Source organism: Camarhynchus parvulus, chromosome 5 (genome assembly GCF_901933205.1).
Source record: "Camarhynchus parvulus chromosome 5, STF_HiC, whole genome shotgun sequence".
Lineage (NCBI taxonomy): Eukaryota > Metazoa > Chordata > Aves > Passeriformes > Thraupidae > Camarhynchus > Camarhynchus parvulus.
The window spans coordinates 47,862,849-47,873,050 of record NC_044575.1 but is presented as its reverse complement, the minus strand read 5'-3'; positions in this window follow the sequence as shown (position 1 = coordinate 47,873,050).

Genomic DNA, 10,202 nt, shown 5'->3' with positions numbered 1-10,202 from the left:
CCCTGAAGAAGAAAGAGGATTTATTATCCTTCAAGTATCTTTTCATGAAGAATTTATCTCAGCAGGTGGACTCAATCTATGTAGGGTAGGTAAGCATAAAATATGGTCCACAGATTTTAGAACTACTTTAAAACAGCTATTTATGCTGGTACCTTTACTAATAAGTGTTTCACTTTATACTGAAAGAGATTAAATTGAAGTTCCTCCACTCCCTGATGAAGTATACAATGGCAAATAAGTGTTAAAACTATTCTGTGGCTGGAAAGGCTTATTTTCTACACAAAACTAATAAATTAAAAAGTAGTTCTCTTTTTTGTGTTTCATTTTCTTCCTCTGTTTCTTCATGTTTCCTTTCCTTCCTCTTAAATTCTCCCCTGCCCTAATTTTCACACGCACTCTATTAGCTTCACATTTTTTAGATTATCATCTATGAGCAGAAGTAGCTTACATGTTTGCAATACTGGTCAAGGATAACATTCATACCCTTGACAAGAGACTCTCTCAGCTATAATCTACTTCAATTCTAATAGCTGAGTTACTAAAGCCAGAGACCCTCTTGTGCTCTGTCAGTACCTACCTTGCTGCTGAAACACCAGCAGTGATGACAGTGCTGCTGCCAGCTTTGGGTTGCATCACATCTGCCTTGGAATTGTTTGGGAAGGGTCAGCAATTTCATATGAGCATGAAGAGATTCCCTTTATTTGAACCAGTTAGGGGAAAAATTCTATGTCTTCCAAACAGTGTGTCTGCTATGAAGCTGTTGCAAAATATTAAGTACTCTTCAGCTACCAAAAAAAAAAACAAACCTCTTATAAGGAAAATGGAGCCACATACTTGTTTGAGCTATTAAATAGCCTCCTTGTTGATTTGAAAGTGCCTGACAGTAAACATGACCCTCTGAGGATAGACAGTGTCCTTCTCATGTCCCAGCAATACTCAGGTGGGTGCAGAATTGCAGCCTCTGGGGCATGGTCAAACCTGGCTTTCATAACCAGAAGAACTATTTCTCGTTGTGCTCTTGCACGTGCCCTGGGGTAAAGCCAGGCTGGAAGGAAGCCAAGGGGCTGAGGTGGGGCCATGGTTGCATGGGCCACTCCTGCTGCCTGCTCATAAATGCTGCTGCAGGAGCTCAGACTGTGCAGCATCTCCACTGCTCTGCCTCATCGTTGGCAACTGATCTAAAACAACTGAGACCAGACAGTGTCATTTGTTTGCCTGCTGCCTGACGTTCAGTCCCTTCTGGACCCATTCATGGTATCTGGAACAGCAGTGAAAGTTATCACAGTGTGTGTGGCATCACATCATCTGTAAGCATTGTAGGAAATGCATTTGTGCCATGGTATTATGTGGCAAGGGCATTCTCACCACCCTGGTGACCTTTTCAAGTGTAAATCAAAATTACCTTAGTCTTAGCAAAGCCAGTGTTGTTATTGCAAAGGCTGTTTTATGCTTATTGTTTCTATGTTTAGGGGTTCTTTTTAAGTTTTGGGGTTTTTTTTTTTTTGCTGGCCTTAGCACCAGAAAACACTTTTTTTTAATGAAACCTATAATTTGAGTCTAATTTGACCTGACAGAGTCAACTGACCATGCAGTTACTTGGCACCTGCTGAGTGCCTCCCAGTTAAGCCAAATTTACATTAATAAACAGCAGTCATCACCATTCACTGTCACTGGCATGAGCGAGTTACCTGAGACACCTCCCAGTCAACATAAATCTTGATGAGGTACATTCCAGTTTAGAGCCAGATTCTCCCTTCTCCTCCCTTTGCTCACACCTTTAAATCCCACAGGCCCTGGGGCTCTGTGGCTCCTCTCCCCTCTCCCGTGGTGGCCAAGGGCAGGATGGGCCCTGTGCTCTGGCACACCCTGGCAGAAAACAGGAGTGGCTTCTGGCAACCTCCTCTGTGCTGCCCTGCAGGCTGGGAAGCACACCTCAGGCTCTTATTTTATCCATCCCTACCATGTGCAGAAGGAAAATGTGATCAATTGCAGACCTGGCTGAAGCCTTCCTTTTCCTTTTTCTTTTTCTTTTCCTTTTCCTTCTCCTTTTCCATTTCCTTCTCCTTCTCCTTTTCCTTCTCCTTCTCCATTTCCTTCTCCTTCTCCATTTCCTTCTCCTTCTCCTTTTCCTTCTCCTTCTCATTTGTTTTTAACTTGCTCTGATTTTGTATAGAAGTATTTTGAGTTCATTTAGGTTTCCAAAATCTCTGAAATTTACCTGCTCTCACTACTGTAAAATTTTGTTTCATTTTAAGATTATTTTTGCATGACTTTAGGACATGCCAGAAGTAGAAATGCATAATATGATTTATACAGTTCAAAGCTGTTATGCTGTATTCTGTTCTGACATGATACAATTGTTAAAATGTTAACATAATTTATTTTATAGTTTATTGGTTTTAGCTTACTGTAAGAATAATTAAGTCTAACTACTGCATAGTACAGTTTGAAATTCTGTCATTTGCAGATGAAGATGTGCCTTATTGGATGGCAATGACACTGTCTATTTGCTTATATTTTGTTTTGGATGTGTTCTGTTTACATTGAAGTTAAATGAAGTTAAATGGTTTGGAGAATAAGTTAATGTAAAATGTTTATTTCAACACAAAATTTTATGTAGGAAAGAAATATTTATATAGGTCTTATATAATTTAAGTTGCCTTAAATTATTTAAAAAATAAAATAGAGCAAAATATAAAGCAGCAGAATGTTTCAGCTATCTTCAAGTTAATATTCTATCAGAATTAGCAAGGAACAACTATGACTTAACAAAGTGACAATAAAATTAAGTGGGGTTTTTTTTCCATAACACTAAGTACTATGAGAGGAAAAAAAATTGAAAACATTATCTTAGGTGCAAAACTTTTTTGAAGTGTTACCACACACTCAGAAAACACATATGTTTTCCAAAATACTTTTTCTTCCAATCAAAGTTTTACAGGCTCCTCCAAAACATTTCCCTTACATCATGATCTGAATAGCTCACATGGAGATAAAAAGAAGCTTTTTACTCTTAGTCTTTAATATTCTTATATTTTGACACAGACATCCAGTGGTACAGGCCCACATTTCCCTCCTCCTAGATGGTAAGTGTTGGAGTTTGCACCATCTATCCCTTTCAGCAACTCAATGAACTGGTTTGGGTTGAAAACACTCATTTTTCAATCACATACAGCCGGGGAGATGGTTCACTGAGGTGAGAGAAAGCAGCTGGAGTCAAACACGCATAAATTGATCATGTGTGTGCAGGAGGGGCTTTGCTGGGTTGTGGAGACACAGTGACAACCATTAAGCATGTGGTCTCTGTTCCCAGGAGAAATCCTTGGAAAGAGTCACTGAATGCTTTGCACTGGAAGGAACCTTCACTGGTCATCTAGTCCAGCCCCCCTGATAAGAGCTGGGACACCTTCACTAGATCATGTTTCTCAAAGTCCCATCCAATCTGATCTTGATCCACTTCCACAGATCCTCTGGGCAACCTGTTTCAGTGTCTCACCATCCTCATTGTGAAAAAAATTTCTCCTTAAATCCAGTCTAAATTTACTCTCATTTTTAAACTGTTGTCCCTTGTGCCCTACTGGCAGTAGTATAAAATCGCTCTCCATCAATCCTGTAAGCCTTCTTGAAGACTTGAAAGGTCACAATAAGTGCTCCACAGCACTTCACCAGGCGTTGAAGACCTCAGCTCTCTTTGCCTTTTCTTCACATACAAGATGTTCCAGCCTTCTGACAGTTGCCATCACATCTGTATCTCTGCAAGTTAGAGGCAAGAAAGTGGGAAACCATATCAAAGCCCCTGCAGAAGCCCAATTAGATGAAATCAGTAGCCCTTCCTTTGTCCAATGATGCAGTCATTCAATTCCTATGCAAGGCATGGAAAAAACAAACCCCAAATTCTTCATCTTTGTCAATATGGATTTTCAGATATGTGGGAGATTTTTTTTATCTTGAGTTTGAGGATTTTTTCCCGTCTATCCAAGACTTCCCGTGGGCTAGCAGAGGCATAGGTATTGCACATTCACTAAAAAAGTGCAACACCTCTCAGAAACACTGAACCTAATGATGTGGCATGGGCGCATTTCCTTCCCAAGAGATCTTTGATGTAAATATGGAGGCCTTAGCACATGCACGTTTCTAGTGTCAATCATGCTTCTCCAGGTAACCAAGCAGTTTGAAATTACAGACTAAGCCTCTTCCCCAATGACCCAATTAGCACACAGGACCAAAATAATCCTACAGCTAAACACATGCACCACTTGTATACACAAATTTAAATCCTTTCAATATTAGCCATAGTACCTGGCTCCTAGGACATCAGATTTCTGAATGCTTTACAAAGGAGCAGCGTCAGTCTCACAGATTTTAGATGGGGAAACAAAGGTGTCTCAGGGCAAGATGACTTGTCCCAGTTCACCCTCAAGGCCAGCAGCAGAGCTGGGAACAACAATTCAAGTCTTTCTGATGCTAAAATTCCCACCTTCTCAAATAAAGCCAATGACCTCATTGCCATTTGTGATGAATAACCCATTTATTGTATACAATGAATGGAGCATTACAGCAACACAAATCTGTCATTTTCCTCTGTAGTGGATTCCTCTTGGGCTGTCATGAAGTGTTGCTTGAAAATGCCTTTTTTTTTACCCAAATGTGTAACCAGGGTTAAAATTCTCTGTATGCAGATGTTTATTTTTAGGTAGCATCTGTATTGGTTGCTATTCAATGCTTAACTTTCACAAAGGGTCAGAAAAGGTCATCACTATAGTAAAGCTTTGTATAAACTAACAACAATTGTCTTGGTTTCTTATTTAAAGGGAATAATATATTGCACAAAAAATACTCTGAAAATGTTTTATTGCAAAGAGATGAAAAATCTATGTTTATTCAAGCCTGCAGCATGCCATAAAAATTTGGGGGTTTTTAATATGCTGAATGACATACACCCATAGACATATCAGATGATTTATACAGTATGTAATAGGAGCAATAATAATATCACATCCTCAGAAAAAAAGCTTTGTTAAAGCAAAGTTAAGTTCATGCATGTATCACAATTAAACTAAAGAGCAAACCTGGCTCTCGTGCTAAAAAGAAAACATTGTCATACATGGAAATTCCTTGTTAATGCCATCCTCCTCCAACATGTTTGGAGAAGGACTTTACAACTTTCTTTAGAAAAGAAATGGGAATGCCATTTGTGAGCAGGTTTATTTGGTACCTGCATGTCCTGAGTCTCTTCTAGAAAGGGACCCTGTACTAACCTGGAGTTTTCTGTTCTCTGCTCTTCTATATGATTGATTTGGCTTTCTAGACCATTCTGGATCTTGAGGTCATAGGCTTCAAGTTTCCAAACTACCTGCTCAGATATCTGTGCACCTGTATCTGCATGCAGTGACATTCTGAAGGATAAAAAGTTAATTATTAGTAGCAGCTTAAGTCACAACAGCAACTGAAATATGAACACACTTTTGTGGTCCTTGTACGAGATGAACAGAAGAAAATATGGTTCTGTATTCTGGATGATGGCTATTTGAAATAAGTGGAAAAAAATAATGTTGGTTCTGGATTAGGCAATCCCTGGAGTTCAGTCTTTATATTTGCAGGTTTAATACAGTTGTTCTTGTTCATGGCATTGCTTTTGAAGAGGCTTGAATGATTAAGAAGTTCGATTTGGGCGACATCTGGCTGAGCAGTGCTCTGTCAACTTGGAAGGAGCAGGGACAAAGGCACAGGAAGTCAAACCAAGGAGAGTTATTTGTGTAGGGCATCATTTGCACTTGAGTTACTCAGATGGAAGGAACTTCTGGAATTATATCCAGTCCTATTCTAGTTCTTCAGATTTCCCCACTCAGAAGTGTTTTATACTGCTGCAGCTGAATGCTTTTGAGAGTTATCAGACAATTTTGGACACAGTTGGACAAAGTCATTTTCTGGTTTGTGTTTCTGTACAAGACTTAGAAGAAAGCATTAGCATTCTTCAGTGTTCCCTTTGAGGACAAGAGGAGGAAAAATAAACCTTATCAGTGCTGAGGATTTTAAAACACTTATATTTAACTGAAAAAAGAAGTTATTTTTAAATGTTGTCTTTTGTGAAATCTCTAGTTTTTTTTTCAAGCTCTGTCAAGTGGCATAATAAAGTTGCCTCAGACATGAGAGGTTGTAGCAATTTCCCCCAGCTTTTCTTTTCCTTTCTATGGCAGCCCTGGGCACTGTCAGTTGTGCTCATTTTGTAGCAAAGCTTCTTGCAGTGGGAGGGAAATTGTGGGAGAGCACTTGTGGAACGAGAAAATTAAAATAACAATGGAGTCGTGTTGTGAGGTGCAGCCTTCTGGCACTGACTCAGCATGTTCTTGTACATGTGGGTGATGGTCTGCATGACCTCTACTGACCTAGTTGACTCAATCAAAAAATTCAGAATAAAATGGTACTAACAACTTTGGGATTTCAAGGGTTATTTAAAGTGTCTACAAAAATCTTGGGCCCACGGGGCTGGAAAAGGAAGGTAATAAATGTAGAAGTGGGATGTGAAAGAGGGATTCAAGAGAGAATTGTAGAATAAGTATGAATACTGCTTAGTATTTCTAATTTTAAAAAATTAGAAATACTGGTTAGAACTAGAAAAACACTGGTTAGAACTCATAATTTTAGTATGGTTCAACGTGTGAAATTTTTTACTAAGGATTAGGTTCTTCAGTTGTCTTAAACATTAACAGAAAGAATGGGGCAATGGATACCTTTTCTCCACACCAGACAGAAAAAAAATTGGGGGAACATCTGAGATGCTGGGACTGCTAAGAAGGGATGTGTTATTAGCAAAAGACATCAAGCAAGCACATGGTATAGGAAAAAACCCTCCATCAGTTTGAAAACATGGTGAAACAAAGCAGCAGGAGACTATTGGTTTTGGAATAGTCTTCTTGTCCTGCCTCCTTCAGCATTCAGATTTTGTCCCTGTCTCACTCAGTCCTTCTATTACAGTGCTGTGTTGATCTGACCTTAGCAGGAGGCACAGAGAGAGGCAAAGAGGGAAATTTACCCTGTTCTGTGAAACCAGACATTTATCTGTCCCCAACAGTCCAGAGAAACCCACAGTCCAGTGCACTGCAACAAACCTAAATTGTATTGGGAAAAAAAGATGGAAATGACCCTTCCCAAGTATCCCAAATTAAGTGTGGGTTGGCATGGTGTAAGAGACAAAATGAGGGATGCAGGACCCCGGGCAGCTCTCCAAAATGCAGTTTATTCCATCCAAGAGGTTACAGCAGTCCTGGGTCGTGGGTGACAGAGCCTGTGCCTACAGCTGTCAGCTCCAGCCACAGGCAGGCCTGGAGACCCTTTGGTTTTGGTTACAGTGCATTATATACTTTTCTTTGCTTATCATCTTAATACAGTAGAACCAATCTATACCTTAACTATTATCTATATCAGAACTACTATAATTACCATATTCATGTTACTATTCTCCAATCACTAAAAGTTAGTACATTACTGTTTAAGCTAGAAGTTGTTATTCAGTTTTCTTGCAGTGGAAAATTCTGAGACCTTTTTTCTACTTGCAACATCAGCAGGCTTGTTTGCCTGTGCTATCTTTCTGCTTGGTAAAAACATCTCCTTGTTTGAGGTGGGTTTATCCTTTGCTCTAAGTCATAAAAACCCCTTCTAACTAACACACCCTTTGCCTCCTTGGTTAGCCAGTACGACTGGCTCAGCAATTCTTTTCTTCTATATCAAAACTTGCTTCCATCTCTATTCCTTCATCAGACTCCACATTTAAAAATCTTTCTGCTAAGCATACATATCTGTGAGAGTTTCTTGTCAAACTTTCATCCTTCCCAACAGCATGGTCATATCCTGTAGAGGGTATGAGTAGAGCAGAGGGGTGCTCAGCCGCCATTCCATACAGGCATATTTCTGGGAGAGGGGGCAGGGGCAGAAGGAGGGAACACGGTAACTGCTGTGCGTTTTCCATCAGCTTTGGTCCTCTGCAGCCCTGGCTGTGTGAGCAGGTGGGCTGGGCCATGGCTGGAGGCACACAGAGAGCTGGGCAACACAGCCCTCCCAAGTGCTGCCACACTGAGACCTGTCCTCCACCTGCCTTTGGGCAGCCCATCTCCTCATTCCATGGGCAAGATAATGCCAAGTCCTGCTGTGCCTGTGCTCATTGGGGGTGAGGACTGAAGTCCTGAGGCAGAATTTTTAATTGCACCTGTCTTCCAAAAACTTCCTAGCTTGCCTTGAGGAAATTGTCTATAGAAGCATGCACAGTACACACATACCTGTCTCCTTATTCAGAGAGAATGTGTGGGGAAGGATGTAGGGTTTGTAGGAAAGGGGAAGGAAAACATCAGTATGACTTTAGTAGCATGAGTTTAAAGGGAACAAATTTGGATTAAATACAAAAATTATTCAGGTAAGGGAGAAATGTACCTTTCACCAAACTTAGACTGTTGTTAGCAGCACTTAGACCCAATTCTTAGTTTGGTTGGCACATGTAAAAACATAGAGGGATAGAGGGGTGTGTCCTGAGTTCTGTTTGTAAGGTTTCATTGCAGCTACCAGGATCAGATGTTTCTTTTTTTTCTTTTTTTTCTTTTTTTTTTTTTGTAAGGAAAAGAGAAACACTGTGAAAATTACTAGGCTTCTAAGGAAGTGCAGATAGTGGAATACAGTTATCAGCAGATTGCATGCTTTGATTTGGTCTGAATAAGTTAGGTGCATGAAAAAAAAGTGATTTACAGATTTCTCTGCAGTTTGCCTCTTTTGTGAGGTTGACTCACGTGCAGCAGATTAGATTGGTTTGGAATAATTACTCTGGAAAAACAAGTTGAATCTTTAGATGGTCTCCCTTTTAAAAAACACTGTACAATGCACAAGTTGGAACTGAACTAAATGTTCATTCTGAGTAAATCATTCTTGATTAGATGTATCTTTTAGTTTTGTGGATTAGTGACCCACAGAAGGCCATTTCTCTTCATACCATTTTTTGTTAAGCTTCCTTTTTTTGCAAATGTATTTCAATCTTGATTTTACTTCACTGAGATCATTGCTGTTAGGAAGCATTTGATGTCTGCAACTCTAAATTCTAAATTGGGCTGTCAGAGGCTTAGGCTGTCGTTTTTATTCTCTGAATGTAAAACAATGCATTTAAAGCTGACCTAGTGTTCTGTAACATACCCTTCCCTATTCTGCATCCTTGTATAAAATGGATTATTACTATATTCATGTATTTCAGACTTTTATATGTGGTCCTTCCAGCCATTTGGCCCTCTGTGTTGAATGGCTAAACGATTGCATTTATTTTCCAATTATTTTTGTTGCAATGGCCAATTCTTAGACAGAGACACCAAGAAATATAAACAGGGTCCTCCAGGACTAAATGAACTGGTTTAGCATATGGCTGAGAGCTCAGACCTTGCCAATTCCCATCCTCTACAGATCTCAACAAGGCATTCAATTCACCAGAGGGTTTCATTCTCTCTCATCCCACTTTCAATATCATTATTCTTGGATATATCTTCATTGTCTCTGGAAATACATGTGGTTTGTTTCTATTAACAGGAGCCTTGCACCACAGGTGCCTTCCACCACATCTGCCCTTGCGTATTTCTGTGGTGAATTGACCCTGGCTGCATGCCAGATGCCCACCAAAGCAACTCTGTCAGCTAGAAAGCTTCTTCTTCAGTTGGATAGGGAAGAGAAAATATAAGGAAATTATGATGGTCGAGATAAGAACAGGGAGAAATCATTCACCACTTACTGTCACAGGCAAAGCAGACTCAGAGAAATCAGTCTAATTTATCAACAACCAAATCTGGATAAGGTAATGAGAAAACCAAATCTTAAAAACAACTTAATACCACCCCTTCCTTCTTCCTGTGCTTAACTTCACTTCCAAATCCACTTCTCCTGCACCATTGGCTCAGGGGAGCCAGGACTGGGGGCTGTGGTCAGTTCTCACATGCCCTGTGTGCTGCTCCTTCCTCAAATGGGACAGTCCTGCTCCAGCATGGGACCCCTCCTACAGGAGACAATCCTCCACAAACTGGCATGGATCCTTCCACAGGATGCAGTCCTTCAGGCTGCTCCAGTGTGGTCCCTTCCACAGGATGCAGTCCTTCAGGCCTAGAAGGCTCCTTCAGGCTCTAGAGTGGGCTCCTCTCTCCATGGGTCTGCAGGTCCTGCCAGGAGCCTGCTCCACTGTGGGC